This window comes from Rattus rattus, chromosome 8 (genome assembly GCF_011064425.1).
Source record: "Rattus rattus isolate New Zealand chromosome 8, Rrattus_CSIRO_v1, whole genome shotgun sequence".
NCBI classification, from domain to species: domain Eukaryota; kingdom Metazoa; phylum Chordata; class Mammalia; order Rodentia; family Muridae; genus Rattus; species Rattus rattus.
This window is the reverse complement of record NC_046161.1, coordinates 85,531,714-85,556,789: the sequence shown is the minus strand read 5'-3', so window position 1 is coordinate 85,556,789 and position 25,076 is coordinate 85,531,714.

Below are 25,076 nucleotides of genomic sequence, written 5' to 3'. Positions count from 1 at the left end.
TCTAGAAGGATATATCTGTCCATCACAGTAGGGAAGCAGATGCTTGTTCTGACCATATCCACCAAATCCACTCAGAAAGCAAAGAAGTGGTGCTAACGTATAAGCCTCAAGCCCCACCTACACAGACCAACTCCTACTAGCAAGGCTCTACCTCCTAAAGGTTCTACAATCTTCCTAAACAGCCTGCCCAATGGAAGAATAAGTGTCATATGCATAAGCTTATCTATGGAGAATATTGCATATTCAACCTACAAAATTCCATCCCTGGCTCCCATAGGCTAATACCTCTCTGTTAATATAAAAGACGTGTAGCCCAATTTTAAACATTCTCATAGTCTTTTGTATACTCAACACTGCTCAAAAGTTCAGTCTTATGTCTCCTCTAGACTAAAAGTAATTTCTTAATCATGCCAATGAAAAGATGAAAAAATATCAAAATAAAGATAAAACAACAAAATATTTCAAAATTAAAGTGCCACAGCATAGATATTCTCATTTCTAAAAGAAAGAATCCTGACATAGAAAGAAGTGATTAATCCAAATCAAAACCAAAACCCAGCAATAACAAAAGAAGCAACAACAATAATAAATAATTCAGGTCCATATCTTAGCATCGGGGTTTTTGATGAAACTTTTGTGACTCCAAAAGGCTTGGAAAGACCCATGCCTCTAGCTTTGCTACCTGTAGTACACATAGACTCTTTTCTGAGCTAACCATATTTAATTTCCCACATATTTTCTTGACAAGCACCCCATGGTCCTGGAATATTTGACTTCTTATGGGTTTCACTGAAATCTAGACTTCGCCTTGGCAGCTTCATGCAGTGGACTCACAAAACCTCCTTGTCAGGCCTCTGACCATGCTTCGTATTATCTGGGTCCAACTGTTCTCAGACTAAAACAACACTACCCAATTTTTCACCTTCAATGGCACCAGAACTAATTCTACTGGATTATACTGTCATATGTCTGTTGCCAGCCAAGGCTGTAACTTGATCCCCTTGACACCACAGATGTGCCAGTGCCTATATCCTGACCCTGGGGAAACACAATGCTAGACAGTGTCCTTTAAACAGCAGGGCCCTCCACCCACAGCTATATCCTCAATTAAAACTTTCACTTTTCAGAGAAATTGGAGTCTTTGATGGGTAGGGTCTTGCCCTCTAGACAGCTTTTTTATTGCCCCAGTGTAGAGTGCCAGGTTTCTGTTTAATAATTCTAATTTCTCTCACAATTGCAGGTCATTTGTTTTCAGTACATACACTCTTTATCTAAAGTTTAAACTGGACCACACCACTTTCTCTTGCCTAAAAAAATTAGTTTATTATTTTTAAATTCAGCCTTACTCCATTTCTCAAGCTCTGGACAGAATGAAGTCAGATTTCTGTCCAAAATATCATATAAATGACTCCTAACACAGTTCTTGATAGAGTCTTTGTTCTCTGAAATCTCATAACCTGGAACTCCATTGTCTACCTTTCCCTTAACATTCTTTTTTTCCCCAGGTTCCTCCCAGAAGTGGCTCATTAAACTCTGATTTCTTAGCATTCAAGGGCTTTTCTAATCTAAGGTCCAATCTCTTCCACATTCCTCCTGAAAGCCAGATCCAAAGAACAAAAGCATCATGTGTTTCATGCTTAATTTTTGTTTAGTTATGTTACTTCTTCCTAAAGCACTTTGACAAAAGTAATTAAGCAAAAAAAAATGGTTTATTTAGCTTATAGTTTCTCAGTGACACAGTCTATCATGGAGAGAGAAAGGTGTGGCACCAGGCACAGAAGGCATGGTAATAGAAGCGGAGACTTCCTGGTCATATCTATACTGAGGAAGCAGAATATGAACAGAAAGTATGAATAGGCTACACAACTTCAAGGCTCTGCTCCAGTGACCTACTTACTTCAGTGATAATCTTAAGTCCTGAAGGCTCCCCAACTTGCACAAATAGAGCCAATAGCTTAAGACCAAGTGTTCAAAGACAAGAGCCCATGGGAGACATTTCATGGTCAAACTGCAACAAACGATCAAATAAAATTACCTAACATCTCTTTGGAAAGCAGGTAGTTTGGAGAATGTAGATTTGCATTATAATTCAAAATGCAACATCCTGGCAATATAGCCTTCAAACAGCAGTGCCCACAATGGCTCAGCCAATTTTCAAATGCAGTGAATGTCTACTTACGATTTTATGAACATTAAAAGTTCCTGGTAACCTGTCCTGAGGGTTGCCCTTTTCACGAGATATTCTTCAGCCTTTATCTCAGTCTTTTCTTATGTTATACATGGGCTTACTCAATCTCATCTTTCCTTAGAAAGCCTGCCTTAAATCCATCCACCAATACCTCTCTTCCATCTAAAGATTTATGTTAACACTAATCAAATTCTATTTAATCATAGTCTGATATGGAGATCTTTTACTTTCCAGACTATAGCACTTCTGATAGGCATAGGTACCAAAGTCCTCATGCATGTACTCTGTGCTTTACGCACTGGGTGACCACAAACAAGGGCCTTGTTATGGTGAGAGCTCAGATGACATAGAAGAAAAAAAGTAGAGGATATGTCAACATACATGTTACTGTGGCATGCAATTAGGTTTTTGGTGCTTGGTTTTCTTTAATAAGTTAAAATATTTCACATGATAAATTTCAAAATGTTTATATTTGCCAATCCAAAATCATGTGTGTATTTATGTTTGTTTCCTTATTTTTTGACCATACAAGATTGGATTTAAGTGTCTAACTTATGCTGTAAACCTTTTCAATTTTTGGTTTACTTCCAATTTATGTCTCAATTTCTTACCCTCTCCCCATAAACAACAGTAACTACATCCTTGTAAGACATCCATGAAATTTAATTTATAGACTCAGAGGCCTTTGGGGTATTTGTGTGAATATGTGTAAAATCTGAATTATCACTGTAGACTGATACCTGCATTTGCAGGTGTTGTTTTCGGTGTAACTCATGAAGTGGGAAATCCTTTCATCACTTTATACAAAGACATTACACCACATTTTCTGTCCTAAGAAGCAGGTTGGGTCCTCTTGTATTATGATAACCAATTTTCTCATTTTCTGGTCAATTTTTAAAATTAACTGTGGCAGAAATGTTAATTATCAGCACTGGTAAACCGTGAGCAGCTAAAAACACTGCTGCTAATGTAAGCAATGCTCTGGGAAATTCCTAGTGCTTTGCACCTTTTATCTCCTTGTGTGAGGAAAAAACTCTAGGGTTATGGTTAAGTCTTAGGCTTGTTATAAGAAACTGCAGTGGGAATGTGCTGTTGAGAAGTCCCCAGGCAACTTTGTTGGCTTGGTTAGGTAAAATCTCTTAGACATCAGACTCAGGCCTACCAAGTAGGAAGTGCATCGCTGGCAGGTCCAGAAGAAAGTGGTAACAGTGAGTCCTTGTGCCTTCTGAGCATTAACCAAAGGTGGGGAATTATGGATAATTAGCCTAATCCAGATGAATCTCAATGCTTCTCTAACTTTCTAATTAAAGACAAGCAGATTATGAAGAAAGTTCTGGTAATTAAGTGCAGAGGCAGGTAGAATGTTTCTGCTCACACTTCAAGTTTTTGCAGAAGAGTCAATGAGACGAGGTCTTGTTACCTGAAATATGGAGACTTATATCCTGGTAGGCCCTGAGGAACACCTTCTAGAAAGTATATACTAGGACCTTCATTTTTTCCCATGGTTCTGAGAATTTGATGATGTGATATTAAGGGCCTGTTTTAAAACTGCTGTCTGCTGACTCTGAGGCATGTAAATGCCTCAGAAAAACATGTATAATGTTATTAACTTATTAATCCTAACAATAGGAGAAGAAAAACCACTGACCTAAATCATAATGACCAAATTAATACAGTTGCGATATAGGTATAACAAGGTAGTCATAGGTAGTCACAGAACCTTTTGAAACAAAGGTAAGGTTGCAACATGGTAACAAATAACTTTTTGAAACATAAACATGAATATTATTTCTGGAACAGGCAGTAAATAACCATTCATAGTTAAGATTACAGGTAGGCATAACTCAATCCTTGAGAAACACAGGTTTAATCATAAAAAGGAATGGACCTAGTATGTCTTGATTATAAGATGACTTTTAAGTATAAGAGGGACGCAGCCTGGTTTTCAAACTGTTTTATAGTCTTTTAATGCACACATATTTAATATTGAAAACTAATTAAAGAGGGGACTATTTACCTATTATTTCACAGGAATTGCAATGGTCAATGAGCACACAAAGAATAATTTAACTCTTGATCTGTGACATTGAATCATACGTCAGAGGGTTAGCTTGTGTCCCAGATTGGTGCTGGGTCAGGATAGCTAGTCCTCTAACTCTACAGTGACTTTATTACTTAATTTGCCAAATTTAATCTTTTTATTAGGTATTTTCTTTATTTACATTTCAATTTTATCCCTATGCCAGTTTTCCCTCTTGAAACCCCCTATCCCATACCCCTCCTTCTGCTTCTATGAGGGTGCTCCCCTACCCACACACCCACTACTGCATCCTGCCCTGGTATTCTCCTACATTGGGGAATTGAGACTTCCCAGGACAAAGGGCCTCTCCTCCCATTGATGTCCAACAAGCCATCCTCTGTTATATATGTGGCTGGAGCCATAGGTCTCTTCATTCCACTTTGGTTGGTGGTTTTACCCCTGGGAGCTCTGGGTGTGGGTGGGGGGCTCTGGTTGGTTGATGTTGTTGTTTTTCCTCTGGGGTTGCAAAACCTTTCAACTCTTTCAGTCCTTTCTTTAACTCCTATATTGGGAAGCCCATTATCAATCCAATAATTGGCTGCAAGCATCTGCCTCTGTATTTGTCAGGCTCTGGCAGAGCCTCCTAGAAGACAATTGTATCAGGCTACTGTTAGCAAGCACTTGGCATCTGTGTCTGGGTTTGGTGTGTATATATGGGATGGATCCCCAGGTGGAGAATCCTCGGGATGAACTTTCCAGAAGTCTTTACTCTACACTTTGTCTCTGTATTTCCTCCTGTGAGTGTTTTGTTCTTCCTTCTAAGAAGGACTGAAGCATCCACACTTTAGTTTTTCTTCTTCTTGAGTTTCATGTGAATTGTATTTTGGGTGTTCAGAGCTTTTGGGCTAATATCAACTTATCAGTGACTGCATACTATGTGTGTCCTTTTGTGACTGGGTTACCTCATTCAGGATGATATTTTCTAGTTCCATCTATTTACCTATGAATTTCATGAAGTCATTGTTTTTAATAGCTGAGTAGTACTCCATTGTGTAAATGTACCACATTTTCTGTATCCATTCTTCTGTTCAGGGACATCTGAGTTGTTTCCAGTTTCTTCTTCTTATAAGTAAGGCATAGTGAAACATGTATTCTTGTTATATGTTGGAGCATCTTTTAGGTATATGCTCATGAGTGGTATGACTGGGTCTGTAGTTAGTACTATGCCGAATTTTCTAAGGAACCTCCAGACTGATTTCTATAGTGTTTGTTTGTACCTGTTTGCAATTTCACCAACAATAGAGGAGTGTTTCTCTTTCTCTACATCCTCACCAGCATCTGCTGTGACCTGAGTTTTTGATCTTAGCCATTCTGACTGGTATGAGGTGGAATCTCACAATTGTTTTGATTTGCATTTCCCTGATGATTAAAGTTGTTGAACATTTCTTTAGGTGCTTCTAGGCCATTCTATGTACCTCAGTTGAGAATTCTTTGTTTACCTCTGTATCCCATTTTTTAATAGGGTTATCCTTCTTGAGTTGTTTGCATATATTGGATATTAGCCCTTTATTAGTTGAAGGATTGGTAAAGATCTTTTTCCAATCTGTTGGTTGCTGCTTTGTCCTATTGACAGTGTCATTTGCCTTCCAGAAGCTTTTCATTTTTATGAAGTTCCAATTGCTGATTGTTGATCTTAGCCAGACTAACCACAGGGCACAGCGATAGTATCCAAATTAACAAAATCAGAAATGAAAAAGGAGACATAACAACAGAATCTGAGGAAATTAAACAAAAATATCAGATCTCAGGACAAAAACCTATAATCAAGAAAACCTGAAAATCTCGAAGAAATGGACAATTTTCTAGATAGATATCAAGTACAAAGTTAAATCAGGATCAGATAAACCATCTAAGCAGTCCCATAACACCAAAAGTAATGGAGGCAGTCATTAAAAGTTTCCCAACCAAAATAAGTCCAGGACCAGATGGGTTCAGTAGAGAATTCTATCTGAACCTCAAAGAAGACCTAGTACCAATACTCTTCAAACTATTCCTCAAAAATAGAAACAGAAGGAATAATACCCAATTTGTTCTATGCAGCCACAATTATGCTTATACCTAAAGCACACAAAGACCCAAAAAAGAGAGAGAAATTCTGATGAATTTCACTTATGAATGTTGATACAAAAATATGCAATAAAATTCTTGCATACAGAATCCAAGAACACATCAAAATGATCATCCATCATGATCAAGTAAGCTTCATCCAAGGAATGCAGGGATGGGTCAATATATGGACATCCATCAATGTAATACTTTAAATAAATAAAATCAAAGAATAAAAAACCACATGATCATCTTATTAGATGCTAAGAAAGCATTTGACAAAATTCAACACTCCTTCATGATATAAGTCTTAGAAAGATCAGGAGTTCAAGGCCCATACCTAAGCATAGTAAAAACAATATACAGCAAACCAATAGCCAACATCAAACTAAATGGAGAGAAACGTGAAGCAATCCCACTAAAATCAGGAACTAGACAAGGTTGCCCATTCTCTCTCTACCGAGTAAATATAGTACTTGAACTACTAGCCAGAGCAATCAGACAACAAATGGAGATCAAAAGGACATATATTGAAAAGGAAGAAGTCAAAATATCACTATTTGCAGGTGATATGATAGTATAGTTAAGTGACCCCAAAAGTTCCTCCAGAGAATTTCTAAATCTGATAAACAACTTCAGCAAAGTGTCTGGATATAAATTTAACTCAAACAAATCAGTAGCTTTTCTCTACTGAAAGGATAAACAGGCTGAGAAATAAATTAGGGAAGCCCTACCCTTCACTATAGTCACAAATAATATAAAATCCCTTGGTATGACTCTATCTAAGCAAGTGAAAGATCTGTAAAACAATACCTTCAAGTCTCTGAAGAAAGAAATCAAAGAAGATTTCAGAAAAATGGAAAGATCTCTCATGCTCATGGATTGGCAGGTTTAATACAGTAAAAATGTCCATCTTGCCAAAAGCAATCTACAGACTCAATGTAATCCTCATCAAAATTCCAACTCAATTCTTCACAGAATTACAAATAGCAATTGTAATTTTATTTGGAAAAACAAAAACCTAGGACAGCAAAAACTATTCTCATCCATAAAAGAACTTCTGGGGGAATCACCATTCCTGATCCCAGGCTGTATTACAGAGCAATCATGATAAAAACTACATGGTATTGGTAAAGAGACAGGCAGGTAGATCAGGGGAATAGAATTGAAGTCCTAGAAAGGAACCCACACACCTATGGTCACTGATCTGTGATAAAGGAGCTAAAACCATCCAGTGGAAAAAGGACAGCATTTTCAAACATGGTGCTGGTTCAACTGGGGGGTCAGCATGTAGAAGAATGCAAATTGATCCATTCTTATTGCCCTGTACAAAGCTCAAGACCAAGTGGATCAAGGACCTCCACATAAAACCAGATCCACTAAAACTAATAGAAGAGAAAGTGGGGAATAGCCTCTAACACATGGTCACAGGGGCTAATTTCCTGAACAGAACACCAATGACTTATGCTCTAAATGTTAACCTTTGAAAGACAAATTGTGTTAATGATTCATCATTGCCCAGATCTTTCTGTGGCAATATATTATTTGATTTAATGAGATTTCTAATGGACCCTGCTATCAATATTCTAAGTGAATGTAGTCTGTTGTCTATGGGTCCTGCTATTTGAGTATTATTTCCAATATAGTTTTCTTGCATTGAAGAGGGATCCTGTGTTTCCTCTAAGCTGGGTGTGGACAAAAGTGGGAAACAAGAGGGAAGAAAGTGATATGATGATGATGATGACGATGATGATGACAATGACGACAACGACAACAACGGCGACGATGATGATGGTAGTGTTATTGCTTTTGTGATTGTTTTGATTTTTGTCCAAGCTTCCTGGTGACATGAACAGAACCTTACACATAATATTATAGTAGGTATGTAACACTAGGGACAAGTAGGCATACGAAACACAAACATCAGGAGACAGGAGTTCAGCAGAAATCTTTTAAGATCCCTTAACAGCCACTAATAAAACAAAAGTAAATCAGCTTATCTTCTGGTTTCAGATTATAAAGCTTGCATCCATTTTCACTCTATTCCATTTGCTATCAGCATAGACACTGATAATGTTACTGTAATCAGTAGTAAAGGATGTTGATGGAGCATAGAGGCACAACTGCCTGGTTTCTCATTGACATCTACTTGAACTATAACCCAGATGACTGAAAGGAAATAATTTAATTTGAAGACAAATTTGGGCATTATTACAATGGGGTGGTGTAGGAGGCAGAGAAAGAGTATGGGGAGGTGGAGGAAAAGGAGGGAAGAAAGGAGGAGAGGGAAAAGGAGGAGGAAGTAGAAAGGAAGAAGAGGAGGAGGAAGAGGAAGAAGGTATCACTTTAATACTGAGAGTATGGATCAGTAACAGAATATGTTTACCTGTGTGGCCCCAACACTAAGGATAAACAAACACACCAAAACCAATCCAATAATTGCATACAACATACAGCAAGAACGTCTGCCATAGAGAATCAAGATGAGTCCTTAGCTAACTAGAATTTTCAGAACCGATTGCTCCCCCTGGAAACTGTGTAAAATAGGTGCTGTAGAATACTTGTTTGGTGACCACAGACCACATGTCATGATTTTTTCAGTATGCCCTTTTTCCTGTCTTTCAAAATTTTCTTCAACTTATAAAAACATAAAACATTCAAGGCAAATCCATCAACCACATCTTTTTGCTGCAGGTGTGGTGAATATGGAAAGATACTCAGCATAATTTGTATAGCATTATCTAGCATTTTCAAATGAAGAGTGAGACATTTTCTAAGGGATGTTTTTGTAGAAGTTTGCAGCCTACAATCAGAGGGGCATGAATCTTGATTTTATGCTATGTTTTCCTCAATGTCTCTGTTGCTTTCAAGTTCTTGACTCAACCATGGTTTCCCCACCTCTAACTCCTCACTATTGTGAACACATGGTGTGTTTCAAATGGTGGGCATGAATACCTTTGTTGGACGTAGAGAGATCATAGTAAATCGTAGAAAGAAATCTTTCTACACTGCCATCAGCATATCTTGTGAGCCTGAAGCTCTCAGTCTACAGAGAGGTTTTGCCAACTCGATCTTGCTGGGTTTCTTGATACTTAAGAAAAGACTGTTGTTTCCGTTGTTTAGGGACTAGCTGCTGTTTGCTTCGCTACCACCCTTTACTGAAACAGTACAGTCATGAGTCATATAACTACTCACGTGTTAAATGGATGACTGCTATCTGACTGTGAAATGAAAATGTCAGCCAACATCAAATAAACCTCTATTCTAAGAGGAACAATCCCCCCCCTCTTTCCAGTTTCAGTCCAAGATATATATATCTTTTAAAATTTCATTAAATGTTTCTGTCTTATAGAAAGGTAAACAGATGTTGATTTTTTTGCAATGTTTTTGTTTGCATCAAAGTCCTGACTGACATTCAGGCGTTCCCCAGCTGACCTTAGCATTCCACTCTCTCCACAGAAATTTCATTGCAGAAGGTTGCAAACAAACAGAATTCAGGGAGAAACGCCTGAGAAACCAGAACAGAAAATTGGATTATTAGTGCTTTCTTTCAACCTTGACAGCACTAGTTCTGATGAAGGATTGAAAATTCTTGGCTAAAATCTCTTTTCTGATTCATTTTGATCAAACCGCAACATTTTTTTTCCAGAGAGATGTTTATATATTACCCAGGGACAGGAAAACGGTTCTTTAAACTGTAAACTCAAATAGAGAAGGAGCATAACAAGAATATTTATTTGCAGTTTTCAGAGATCAAGGAAATATTAGAGGCTGTGATTTGTCTTGCTCTTGCTGTCGCTTAAACGCCAGTGCCATTAGTGATGGCTATGTGACCTGGTGTGAGATGTCTGCCTTGTCAGGAAATGGGAGAAGCGAAGTGCTGGATAACCAGAGCCTCCAACACATTTAATTAGGACAGATCCGCTAATTTAAGTCAGAGTTATGACAAGTACTTTTAATTTAAGTTACTAAGAAGGAGCACTGTATCATATTGATGATGTCAAGGGCTTATGCTCCAGTCATAGAAATTGACTAAGACCTTTAAACTGTGAAATAACACAGACTCAAATGATCTTATTCCTCTGAAAGACAGCCACTCGGGGATTTTGAAGCATTGAGAATGAATGAGAAGTATCATAAAGAAGACGTTCAGCTGGGTACCTGTACATTTTACTCTCGTTTTTATCTTGTTAGCAGACAATTTGATTGGCGTCCCTGAAGTGCAAAACGCCTTCAATTATGAAATTTTAAAATTAGCTGCTGACTGGGTTTACAGCCTTTTAAATAGTGTCAGTGTGTGACAAAAAGTGATCTCTGAGGGGGTGAGCCAAGTTCTGCAGCCCACGGAACCCAGGGCCTAGACTATTATCCCTTGGCTTTCCCATTTATTTTTCTGCTCTCAAATCCCCTGTTGACCTTTACTATGACATAGCAGTAATATATTGGGGAGAAAGAGATGAGAACTGGCCAGCTGAATATTAATTCACCTCCATTCACTTACTTCCTTGGGTTTCTGGCTATTACACCTCCAGGCTGGATTGTATTGGCCTCTTCCTCCAAGCACTATTTCTCGGTATGGAGGCTCTAAGAATAAGTTCCTTAATTTTCCATCATCAGTACCACAGACATGAGGAGGGCCAGGTAATTATCTGAAGCCACTACAGTGTGATACACTACCTAGCATCTCTATTAACTGGAGATTTCAATCGGAAAAGTTGATGACACCACTCTTATGTACATATTTGTCATTAGCTGTGAATATAGACTTGGGTTGCAAGAGCAGTTTAATGGATTCAGAGCTATTTATTAAATTGGATTTGTGAATTATATTTTTAAAGGATTTTCAGAACTGAAAATGACTTGCAATCACGTTAATGGGGAGAGGAAAATTGAAGACGTTCAAGTGAAAAGCTTAACACAAGGAAAGGTTTGATGCTTCGAATGTTCAGGGCACATTTGAAATTAAGATTCAAATTGGGGTTTTACTTCTAATTATCTTAACTTTTAAAAGTTTCTAGAAAAACAATTCGTATGTTTTTGGGTTTCACTGGTTATTTTTGTTATAAGATAACTAAAGTTCATAAATATCAAAGATAAGTTTTGTGTTAAGTAGTTAGAAGGCCTGAAATTAACTTTTCCACTACTTTTAAACCTTGATATGGGTTGTCGTCTAACTGTACTGTTCAATGATGTCAGGAATGACTCTGTGCTCATCACTTAAATCGCTATCTCAGGTCTTCTGCCTGGGCAGACCATCAGCATGTCTGCTCCGCTGAGGACCCCACAGTCTGAAGGCCTCCCAGGAGGTCTGCTACAGCCAGGGCCACAGACAGGCGTCTAGCATGGCTGCCCTCTGAGAAGTCTAACAAGCAGCTGATTGAGACAGAGCAGATACTTGCACCCAACCATTGGTGAATTCGGGGACTCCTTCAGCTGAATTAGAGAAAGGGTAGAAAAAGCTGAGGAGCAGGGCAACCGTGTAGGAAGACCAGCGGTCTCAATAAACCTGAACCCCTGAGATCTCTCAGATACCAAGCCACCAACCAGGGAGCGCCAACCAGGGAGCGTACCAGCAGCATACACACTAGCTGGTCTGAGGCCCCCAACACATGTACAGCAGAGGACGTCCTGGTCTTGCCTCAATGAAAGAAGATGCACCCTTGAGAGACTTGAGGCCCTAGGGAATGGGGAGGTCTGGTGGGGTGTGCGGGTTGTGGGGAATGTGGGGGTGTGGGGACATCCTCCTGGAGACTCTCGGAGATGGCAGAGGAGGAATGGGGAAAAAAGAGCAGCCAGTGTTCCACTAACTAATGGGAGTCAGCTGCCAGCCCCTACTTGGCAGCTTTTACCAATTATAACTCCAATTCCAGGAAATCTGAGGCTTTCTTCTGTCTTCCAGGGGCGCTTTGTGCATATTATGTGCATACCCACAAGCAGGCAAAACATTCCTACACATAGAATGCAAATAAATCTTAAAAAAAAATCACTGTCTCAGTTTATTTTTCTGTTTCTGTGATAAAGATTATCACAAAAGAAAAAAAAAGTTTGTACTCAAAGTTCAAGATGTAGTTCATAACAATGGAGAGGTGAGGAGACTGGAAACTGGTCACATCACAGGAAGAAGGGGGCAATGGAGGCTCCAAGTCAACAGTGTTTACATCAAAATTTCAAGGATCTCAGGTGCCTTCCTCCTCTGCCCGAGGAATTTCCTGTGTGGCTATGACTCTTCCGGTTTTACCTTCAGGATTATCTGGACTACAAGCACAGCCCCTCTCCCTCTGCTACCTCTTTCTAACAGGAAACAAACATTTCTGATTGCTTGAGCTTCTCTCTACTAAAGAGTACAAATCCATCACTTTGGGCAGCAGTGTGTCACACAAATTTCTTTCAAAAGCATTCATCCTCAGTAAACACCATCCCGTCTTCCCCAAAATGAGGTTTCCATTTTCTTGACAGGGACTGACCTTCCAAGTGCCTTTTCTCCAATCTTGTTTTGTTAACCTTGCTAATCCTCAAATCACTGACAATTCCCTTGCTATTATTAACCTTCACTTAAAGTGGGCATGGGATTTTGTATTGAATATTTCCATCCCTTGTGATAAATATTTTCCAACTTGTCCGAATATTTTTTAAAAAAAATGTTCAATGAATTTGAATGCCCCTGATAATTCCTTTTCTTAATTAAATATCACGTGTGACAGGAGTTTAACTGTTTCATTTAAAAGGATTTCAAGTGGTCACAATTTCATTCATTTTGAAGCTTACTTCTTGCTTCAATGTGGTTATTACAATCTTTCTATATAGGGTAGGTCCTGTTTCTAGATCTTTCCTTCTTTTTTGTTGCTTTTATGCCAGTTGATATTTATGCTCATTCTTCTGCTATCAACATTCTTTATTATTTTATGAAATCCTGCCAGAGTCTGTCTTTCACATAAAATGCAAAACAATGTCAAGATACAAAGAGATCTTATTGAAGTTCCAGCTGGAGCCTTATTAGATTAGAGAGTAAATTTTAATTTAAAAATGTTTCCTCGGTGTAGGAGCATAGGCTCTGTTTCCATTCATTTATGTCATACCTTACTCCATAGATTTCTATCTTCAGGCTGCCTCGCTTTTGTCATTTATTCTTATTGAATTCGTTCCCACAATCTTTGCAGCTACTCTTCTTAAATAACATTTTCCACATAATTTTATAACAAGTACTCTAGGGAGGCGATTTTTGGAAAACCTCTAGGGAAACAAGGCCCCATGTTTTAGGGTACGACCGGGTACCAATGTCAGCATCTTTTGAGGCATCTGTTATATCATTCTGAGACCTCAGGGCAACCTGTCATTAATCCCTCCACCAAGACTCACTGAGAGCTTATTATCACGTCCCAAGTGCCTCTCTGGAGACTGACATTCCATGGTGAATGAGGCAGACAAGAAGTAAAAATATCCCCTGGCTTTCTTTAGTCTGTACTTCAGTAAAGAAGACAGATAATAAATGAGATAAATAAATTTAAATGCCATTATGTACGGTGAAATCTCAGAAGAAAATAATGCTGTGGAAAAGAGGAAGAAATGCTGTAGAAGGCTGACGCTTGTGGTGATGTGCACTGTCAAAGCATTAAGAAAGAGGCATGGGAAATGATGGACAGACAGCAGGACAGACAGTAAGTTGTAGAGTCTGGTAAGGATTTTTCTCTCCTTGTCCAAATATGATGAAGATTCACAGTTTTTTTTAAAGGGATACAGATAAGATATGATGTTGGTTTAACTGTATTCTTTTGATTTGGGTTGAGAATTAATTAAGGGTAGAAGTAGCCTGATTCTAGTCAAAGATCATGGCGAAGATAATAGATGTGGTATCTACTGGAGTTATTTTGAGGGTAAACTCAAATGAATATAAAGCTTAAAATAAAGAAGTGTCAAAGACAGCAGGGATACTTTTCATCTCAACAGGGATGCCATAAACTTAGGTGGTGGGCACAGCATATGAGGCATTTTTGTTCAAGAGCTCAGTTTGCCCCCTGTAACTTGAGGATGTTCAAGTAGACCAAGTAGAAATGAAAGGACTGTATGGATGTTGAAAGGGGATGTTAGTGATCACCAGAGTTGCAATTAGTTGCACAATTCTCAAAATCCAATTCTCCACAGAATTAGATACCTAGAAAGTGAGTGTTGAGATAACAAAGAGTGAAGGACCCAAGGCTTGGAGCATCACGGGATCAGAAAAAAAGGATACTTCTGTAGGAAAACTAAAATGCAATGACAAAAATGGTGGGATACAAAAACTGGTTGAGTGCATCACAGAGGAGAGAGGTGACTGGATTGTCTGTGTAGAAGGAACAGTCTCTGGAAGTGTTCTTTCAGGAAAATGGGGGAGCGAGTGAAAGTGAGACCGAGGAGATGGGTAGACTGACCCCAGGATGGGGAAAATCTCTCCTCCACAGTACAAATGTTTCTCCCAGAAAGATACCCAGGAAGAATTTCAGTCCATGTCCAATTCAAGTATTGACAGAATTGATGATGCCAGTAACTGCTGTGACAAACTAGAAGAGAGTGTCATTTACCTCATGAGTGACATAAGGTGTGGTAGGAGAACTGGAAGAAGAAAAACAAAATTCCTATCATACAAACAAAGAAATTTAAGGATGCTTTTGCTTCACATTTAAATTCAAGACATCATCCATTCTTTCAAATTGAGAGAAGACAAAATATGTTGAGAATAACTTTAGTCTACTTATTATGCATACACAGCTTTTAATTGTAAAGTTTCTTTCATGTGAGTGCACTGTCACTGTCTTCAGACATCAGAAGAGGGCATCAGATCCTATTAAAGATGGTTGTGTGCCATTGTGTGGTTGCTGAGAATTGAACTCAGGACCTTTGGAAAAGCAGTCAGTGCTCTTAACCACTGAGCCATCTCTCCAGCCCCCTAATTGTAAAGATTTAATTGTTAGTTTGCAGAGTGATTGCATCCTATTGAAAGTGTTCCTATTGCATTTGGAATTGTTCCCAATGTGCTATGGGTTATTACACATTACACATTTAGTTCTGGGTCACATCTAAACAGGAAGCATTTGTTTGATACAAGTGAAACCCTAGGATGTATCCCCATCACTAAATAAAAGTCTTGATGGTCGTTGGTCCCTTCCAAAGAAAGTTATAAAAAAGCAGAGTGAGTCAACCAAGATAGAATGAAGATTGACAACTGTCATCAGCAGTATGGTCTTGGTATGACTTTGGTAAGAAGATCAGTCCAGTCGGTAGAGTGTAGGTGTTTATTGGATTCTATATTCAAGAGTGTTGAAAAATCTTAGAGGACGAAAATATGAATTTTTCATGTCAGGGGTTTTGGTTCAAAAGTAGTGCTTGAATGAGACTGCTACTTGAAGAAAGAGAGAATAAAAGAGACTATTGGCGTTGTGAGAAGTCACAACCGCTTGAGCACTTCACAAAACAAGTCAACAAATCGAGCTTGTGAGTAACTGAGCAGGAAGGAGCTTCAACTTACAGGTAAAGGAATTGGCCTTGGCTATGGCAAGGACACAGACTGTAGAGAGAGACACAGGTGGGTGGGGAAATGTAACCAAAACCTGTGGAATTTCTCTTCTGACCGATTTACTTTTTCATTGCAAAAGGAACCAAGGTCGCTGATTGTCAGCACAGCTGAGGAAGTTGCATTGGTGGCTTGAAGATAGAGGAAAATTAATGAGATAGTCACCCAGAAGCAGGGCTGGCTCAGCCTGGATCTGTGGGTGATTTATGAAAGTTCACTAATTGCTCACCCTTAAAATGACTCCTTCCTGTGTCATGACTCCATAATTTTAGCTCAATCCACAATTCTACAGCATCCAAACCCTCTTCCCAGTCAGCCATGACTATTTGCCCAAGATCAAATTGTATTCAATAAGCACTAGGCAAATATATTATTTGTAATTTTTAATTTTTTGCTTGAGCTTCTCTCCCTCTCTCTCTTTCCCTTCTCTGTCCCTCCTTCCCTCCCTCCCTTCCTCCCCCCCTCCCCCCCCTCCCCCCTGCCTCTCTGTCTCTCAGTCTATCTGCCTGTCTCTCTGTATCTCTCACTGGAGTCCATACTCCTTTTCTCTCCACTCTAGGCTGGTCTACCCCACCCAACAAACCTCTTGCCCCTAGATCTTGCCTCTTGCCCATGGTGTGATTTCTTAGAAGACCACTTTGGCATGGCCTGCAAATGTACCGCCTCTTGTACTTTATCCCAATAACAACAGTATCTGAGAAGCCAGAGTACCCTGTTAATGACACAAATGTTAGCCAGTCTTTGAACAGGGGTGATTGCTCTTAAAACAGCCACTGTCTTATAATTGTAAACTGTATCAGTTGAAAAGCTCGTGTCTCTCTACCTTTATGTTCTAACTTATTCTAAAGATTGTGATTAACAGCTAGACCAGTTTATTTTAACACAGCCAAGGCTAAAGTAGGGATTATCACTTCTTTCTGTGAAAAGTAACGGTGGCAACTGAGTGAAGGAAAGCCTAGACAGAATGACAGATGTCACCTGGGCCTGGGCAGAGAAGAAAAAGAAGTAAAGCTTGAAAGGGTCTTTGAAGAAAGGACAGACATGAATCAGATAAGGCAGGCAGCTGATAACAGTGAGACAGACCATTTAAAATGGCATCTGGAGGGGGAGGAGGAGTCAGTCAGTTTGGCCCATGTAGCCTGGTTGGAAAAGACTCCCATTCCCATATCAGCATAGGATCCCTTGAGAGATCTCAGGCTCTTGACAGGGTATTTCTCCTGACCTCCCTGGTTTTAGTACCAATCAGAAAAACAGAAAGGCTAACCAAGGCATTTGCTTGCAAGAACAGTATCTCTTGTTTTTTCTTAGTAAGAGCAAAAGGTTAAAAAATAATCATAGTTCTAAGTTGGGAGCAAGTCTGACTGCAAATGATAAGAAATTTTTAAAAAAGGTTAAGCAAAATCTTTGTTTCTTCTTACCAAGAAGTGTAATGGTGGATCTATGCAACATCACGTTACATCAGGCCTAGAAGGTGAGTGAGAGGGCTCTTTAAGTCCTGAAGCTTTGCCAAGTTCAATCTCGGTCCCTTGCCACTTCCTAACATCATGTGGTTATTCTGACTCTAGTCAAAAAAAATGACTTCTCATAGTAGAAGAGAAGAAAAATGATAGGGTGGGCCATAGCCCTGAGCATGAACAAGAATTCAAGTAAATATGCATTTTACATGTGTACAAACCCATTTTACAGAACTTAGCCTCCTTAATAAACTTAGCAGGAGAGTCACCCTGACACTGTAGTTTTCATTTGATGTTGTCATATGCTCAGTTGCAATGTATCTCAGGTCCTATTGGAGAAGGAATCACACAATCTTTGCAAGGTCAAGTGACAGCTTCTGCCATAATTGTCTTAATAATGGTTATTAGGGTTTCAAACCTTTTTATAATTTTAAACAATGTATATGCATTTTGATTTTTAAAATTCTAATATTTGTTTAGAATTTAATTAGAATATTTATTTGATATAAAATTTACTTTTCATGTGAATTTATAACTTCATTTAAACTATTTGTATTTGATTATTTACGAGTCTAGAAATTCTCTTTCCCACTAAAAAATAGTCTTCTCTTATGATAATGTTCAAGTTATATTTCCAGAAGAACACAAAGAATTTTATTCACCAATGAGAATGCTGTATCTATTTCTAAATTACCATCTTCTGTGAAGCATTTATGCAAAGACACACCTCGCAATGTAGAAAAGCTAAGATAAAATTCCTTCATTAATAATTCTGCTTGGTTCAGCAAATATGGCATACTCACAATGTGCCAGACACTATTCAGAGTTGAGTATGAGTAGAACCTCTGCCATCAATGATGTCCCCAAAGACAAGAAGAGACAGTCACAAACACATCCAAAAATGGCCATGTGACAATTCCAGGTGCTGAAGGCTATGGACATGGGAGAGGAGGGCCAAACATAGGAAATGATCTGTTTCAGTTATATAAAATCTTCAAATGATTTAATAAAGTCATATCAAGGGATGCAATATCTAATATTATGAAAACAGAATGTTCTTGTAAAGAAAGATATAGTTAGTGTTTGCTTCTTTGATAACTTGACAACTTTTCATTGAGGCCATTTCTATTTTTTTTTTTCAGAGCTGAGGACCGAACCCAGGGCCTTGTGCTTGCTAGGCAAGAGCTCTACCACGGAGCTAAATCCCCAACCCCCATTTCTATTTTTTACAAGCTCCTATCCCTGTCTCTCTTTTCACAGCTGCCAAGTCTGGAGTGTGTTTTAAGAAAACAAATTTCTCCTATATGAAATTTTATCATACAGAGGGATTTTGTTGATCTTTCCTCCCCATACTGGGTGAGACATGTGACACCATATCGGATTGCAACACTGAAGCCCACCCTCCTGACTCAAGGAGACACAGGATAGAAGCTCTGTCTTAGGGGTTTTCTTGTTGTGACTAAACACAGAGCTAAAAGTAACTTGGGGAGGAAAGGGGTTATTCACCTTACATTTATTTCCAATTCATGGTCCACCATTGCATTGGAAGAAGTCAGTTCAGGAACTCAGGCAGGGATGGAATCTAGAGGCAGGAGCTGATACTGAGGCCATGGAAAGGTACTGCCTCCTGGCTTGCTCATCATGGCTTGCTCAGTCTGCTTTCTCATAGAAAACAGGACCACCAGTCCAGAGATGGCACTGCCCATAATGGCGAGTACCTCTCCCATTGTTCACTAATTGAGAAAAAGCCTTCCAGCTTGATTCCCATGGAGGGATTTCCTCAACTGAGGCTCCTTTTCCCTTGATGACTCTAGCTGTGTCAAGTAGACACACAAAACCAGCTAGCACATGTTTCAGAGAAACCACAGAGAGAAGAATTAAAGAACCCGCCTTATCCAATGTGGGAGGAAAGTTATTTTTCCTATTATAGGAAGTAGTTCAGAAGGGATAACTCAGAATGGGTTGGGCGGTCACCCTCTAAATAGAGGCAGCTAACAGGAACATGAACAGGGACAACAGAGCCAAAAACCCTGCAGACTGAGCAGGGCATGACTGGAGCTCTAGATCTGGCCGTACTCAATGCAAGTTGTCATCTGCAGTTTTGTTCTTTCGCTTGTTTTGTTTTTTTTGTTTTTTTTTTTTTAACTCATTTTTATTCGCATTGTTTTGAGAAGCTTAAACCAGACTGAACTGGATTTCAGCATTTGCATACAAGAGTTCTGACGAATATGCAGAGGTGACAAGAATAGAGGGAATGGAGTGGCCGCACCTGATGGTGTTCAAGCCTCTGTATGCGCTTCTTTCTCTCCTTACAGACTTTACTCAGCAGGGTTTCTTGCAAATAGCGTGTTCTGCACAACAAATGATTCCAAGAGAAACAGCTTGCTGAAGAGCATTGCTAATTATATCAATCTCTTGCATCTTCATTTTGTTAAAATATCTGAGAAGCCTTTCAGTAAGGAACCTGATGATGTTTAAAACCAATGGCTTTCAGTTTTAAAGATAGCTGAGCAGTAAAGAGCACTCATTCTTGTATGGGACTGAGATTCGGGTCCTAGTACTCACATGGTGACTCACAACTGACCTAAATTCTAGTTCCAGGGTATCCAATGCCTTCTTCTGAACTCTGTGGGCATGAAGACTTCATATGGTGTACAGATATATATATATATAAGCAAAACATCCATATATGTATATTAAATAAATATATGTATATAAACAAGTAAATCTTACATAAAAACAAATAGCTTCCAAATTTGTTTGCTCATGCACATAATTGGCTTTAAAAATATATGTTTTGATACATTTCTATCTGTAGTTTCACCTGGATGCAGAGACAGTCTTAGTTCAGTAATAATGGTTAAGTGTTCCTTTGAGTTTGGTTCCTTCATTGAACAAATGCAAAAGAAATATTTCATAAAGCATCGAGAATGTTTCTCTCATCACAAAGCCTAAGCCCTCCTAATACATATTGATGAACTTCAGAAGTAATATCATAGCCATTCAGATTTGTGACTTATTAAAGATGACGATTATTCTAGTTAATGAATAGGGTGCTATATAAAGTCAAGTGGGAAGGCAAAATTCTGCACAAGTTCCTCCAGAGAACCATTCTTCATTCTGGAAAAAAAAAGCCATAAATATTTAAAAATAATTTCAGATTATTGTCACTATATTTTACAATCAGCCTGTTTTAAAGTAGGTAGATAGTTATTCTGGAATGAAGAGTATATATTCTATTTTAAAAATTTCCAGTTATTTCACACAGACACAGACATAAACACAGACATAGACACAGACACAGACACAGACACACAGACACAGACACACAGGCACACACACACACACACACACACACTCTCACGGGGGGGGAGGGGGCAAGGGAGAGGGAGAGAGAGACGGAGAAAGACAGAGAGAGATAGAGAGAAAAAGAGAGACCCTGTATATAAATATTCACATCACAGAAACCTAGTAATTTTCATCAACCTAGTAATTTTATAAAAACTGTATATACCACATTAGTTTTTTTACTAGTGGATTACATAGGAGGTTCAAATATGGCACAAACAGAGATTCTTGAGAAAAATTACTACATACTATAAATAATATTACATTGACTAGTTGACTCTCTAATAAAATTATTGGTCAATATTTTATTTTAATCAAAAGCATATTAAATTATTACCTATCATACTGACATTAATTTGAGCCATCTACAGTCCCGCACCAAGGAGTTAGAGAGAAATGTCAATGACCTTAGTGGGTCTAACTATCTCAGACACCTACATGCAAAGCAGTACTTCGCTTTGGAATAAACCTATGAAAACAGAAGGGAATGAAATTGAAAACACATTTGCAGGAGGGACCGTTGGGAGCTACCAATGGCAACTTGTTCCTCTAAAAGACCAAAGTGAAACTCACAGAGGAATCAGCCTTGGAAATTAGAGTCTCCTGGTAAAGATAGGCTTAGGTAATTGCTGGAAATTGGAAGATTTTGAAATGTAAGGAGGACTTTTCATTTCACACACATTTGCACTACTTGACTTCTTCTTAGACAATTCAATCTCCTTAGAAAATTGTTAATCTATTTTGTTGTCAACTCAGTATGAATGATTTAAATCAGTGTCCAAATTACTGTCCTCATTTAAAAACAAAAACATCATGAGTCCATCTTGAGTCCGCCAGCTTTTAAATCATGCAATTTATTAGATGGACCCTAAAGGAGAATTATGACATACTGTGCATTGTATGCAGATAGTTCTTGAAATTTGTATTATCACTGTCATGTAGGTTATTAAACCCAGGCTCTTAATCACACTAGGCATATGCTGCACCATCAACCTTTATCACAGCCCCAGAGAGACAATCTTATTTAGAAAAGAAGCCTTATTCCCAGGTTAACATATGCTTCAGAGTCTGAGCCATAGATTTCCATGTTCTTCAATAGAATTAAATTTGCCTATGTGGTCTAATCCCATTACAACTCTGATGTAACTGACTATTCAGACATCTATGAAGGAAAATGTTTATATATCTAAAGTTCTGAGCACATATTACCCATGTTTCAATAAAAAATAGCACTTCAGAGTTCAGCACAGAGTTCTCTACCAGGATGAAGGAGCTCTTTGCCCCGGAACTCACAGGTAAAATGTTCCAGGAGCCGGAATTTAGGGAGACTGAGAGATGGGATTAGACTTGGGCACCTGAGAGAAATGGACATTAGTGACCTGGAAATACACCATAGAGCCTAGAAGCACGACTAAGTAGACTTGATCTTTCCTTTTCCTTAACTTTCTTGATTTTTCTACTGTTGTTTTGTGAGTCTTGTGTGCCAACTCTACTTCTAGAGTATTGCAGGAAGGAAGCAGCCATCCTGCCAGCTCGCCAAGAAGCAAAACCTATCTATCCCCCTGGCCCTTGCTTCCGGCCATCTCATACCAAGATGGAGGGTGGATACCAGACTGTTAAGGAAGAGCAAAGCCATGAGAAATGAGATGTGGGAGCCAAGAACATGCAGGAGGAAAGGCTCAGTAAGGACTCATTGCTTCCACTACTGTTTCTGCCGACAATTGAAACTATTGCCTTGGAATTGATGAGAAGCTTAACCCAACACTAGACATGAGGAGTGAAAACATAGAGGAGTTAAGCTCCTGGAGAATCCGGGAAGAGACTGAATCCACTGTTGAGTCGGTTCCCTAGGAAGCCATCTTTGCGTTCGCCAGCCATGTCCTACTCTGTAAGATTCTGTTAGGCTCTTAGTGGTACCTTCAGTCTGGCCACAGTCTGGTTGAAAAGAAACCAGTCAAAGAATAACTATTTTCACGATGGTTATCATTAATGTTTATTGAACACTTTTTACTAAGTATTTTAAAATATTTGTGTGTGTGTGTGTGTGTGTGTGTACACATATCTCCCATGTATAAGGAAAAAAGACTTCAGAAGTCACATAAAGAGTCAGGGTCCCTGAGGCTGTAGTTTCAGATAGATATATGTTGCAAAGTTGGTGCTAGAAACTAAATCCCAAGGTCTTCTACAAAGGAGCAAATTCTCTGAGTCATCTTTCTTGGCTTATTTACGTATTTTTCAATATTTTGATATGCATTAATTAATCTAACTTTTATAACATTTAAATAATATAGGTATTTTTCCTTATTTCATTCAATGTATGAGAAACCGAGGCACTGGGAGGTTGCACAACTTGTTTGGGATTACACAGGGGATTTTGCAGGAGCAACTTACTTATGTTTGACACATGCAAATGGGCAAGAGGCTTCTATTGCATGGCTATGAGAGGAATACCTTCGTCAAAAGTCTAAGGCATGAGCTTTACAGTTCTATGGGATGCTAATTTGCATGCAAATAAAGTTGTACCAGGACAAAAATACATAATTCCTAATTGAGTTGAACTTTTTATAGAAAAATTTAAGGCCATTAAATCTGTGTTGTCCAAGAAGCTTCTAAGCAGAGTGGATAAATGAGCCTGAAAAATAGACTTTTTGGCAATTGCTCTGTTACGGTTTGGATGTAAATTATCTCGCACAGGCTCGTGTGTTTGAACACTTTGTTTCTAGCTGATGGTGCTGTATGGGGAGTTTGTAGAAAGTTTAGGATGTAGGGCCTAGCAGGAGGAAGTGAGGTGTTGGGGTAGAGAAAGGGGTTTAGAAATAGAAAGCCCACTCCCACTTCCAGGCCTAACTCCATTTCCTGAACCATTCGGGCATAAGTGAGCTCCTGCAATCTCATAGGAATCAGGCATTCCGGATGCCACATCTTTCCGGCTATGCTAAAGAATGTAGCCTTTAAGACAGTGAGTCAAAATAAATTCTTTTCCTTACATCATTTTTTTTCCAGGCGTTTTATCACACTGATGAGAAAAACTAATAATATTCCGTTCCAACTGTCCTCCATGTTTATTGTAGAGTCATTGTCTCCTTGGTTTTGCTGTAACACCTGTTGTTTGTGTCATGTAAAATGGTGGGGAATGAGCAAGATGACATGAGACAATAAGTGTCACTATTTCATATTCTTTGAACTTTGGTGAAAATGGATTCCTTTTTTTCTATGCTCTAATTTGTATTTTGCTCTCTTAATTTGAAATTCTATTATCTTAAAATCATGAAGACACTATCAGATGATGTTTTAATGTTTTATACTGGATTTTTCACAGTATTAAAATTTTCTGTGATTTTTTTTTTTTGTAAATGGCACCATGAAAATTGGGTAAGTAATTTTAATATTCAGATTACCTGAAAATTTTTGACGCAGATGAAAATATAAGAATAATATAAAACTAACGTGGTTCATGTAAAGCGTTTGTGGATATACGTGATCACATTGAATAAATAAAGTATTATTCCTTTTTTTGTCTGATAGAACCAATAAACAGCAATGACAAAATATTTGCTAAGCAAGAAACCAGGAAGGAATTGCTACCTGCTCATTGTGGCATGTCACTGGAGCATCATTTCTTGGAAAATGTTGAGACTGGCCCTAAAGTCTATTACCACAGAGAACTGGAGTATCGTTAATCTTGAACTCAAGTGGGGCTGGAAGAATCTGGAGGCAGAAGCTGATGCAGAGGCTATGGAGGGTGCTGCTTACTGGCTTGCTCAACCTGCTTTCTTATAAAACCCAGGAACACCAGCCCAGGGATGGCACCAGCCACCATGGCCTGGGCCCTCCCCCATTGATCACTAATATAAAAACTCTTTTCAGTTGGATCTCATAGAGGCATTTTCTCTTCTGAGGCTCCTTCCTCACTGAAGACTAACTTGTGTCAAGTTGACACATAAAGCCAGCCAGTCCAATCCCTCATCAGATAAGGCCTATTACCATTCCCATAGCAGGGAAGGGGATTCTTACATATCTCATAGGTCTTAACCCTTCCTGAAATCCTATTTTATGAGTCCATTTTGCTCACTGAGATTATTTAAGAGATAAACAATTGACTGGTGGTGGCTTGGGAGAACATTTTTGGTAATGTATCTACCCCTATATTCCATAAAGTACTGTTCAGTGAAATGGTCTTTTTAAGCCATCCATGTCTTATCGTATGCAATAGGAGGAGCACTTCACCCCATAGATTGCCTAGGACACAGATTAATGGTGGAGCTGCATTTGTGCCACCCGTGCTTCTATAAAGAACCTTAATAAACTATTGGCTCATTGAGCTAGGCTGGGCTAGAATCTTAGCTCCATGAATACCTTCTGCATCTGAGACAGTGTCTATAAAGAAAGACACATGAAATTTCCCAATGCAGATAT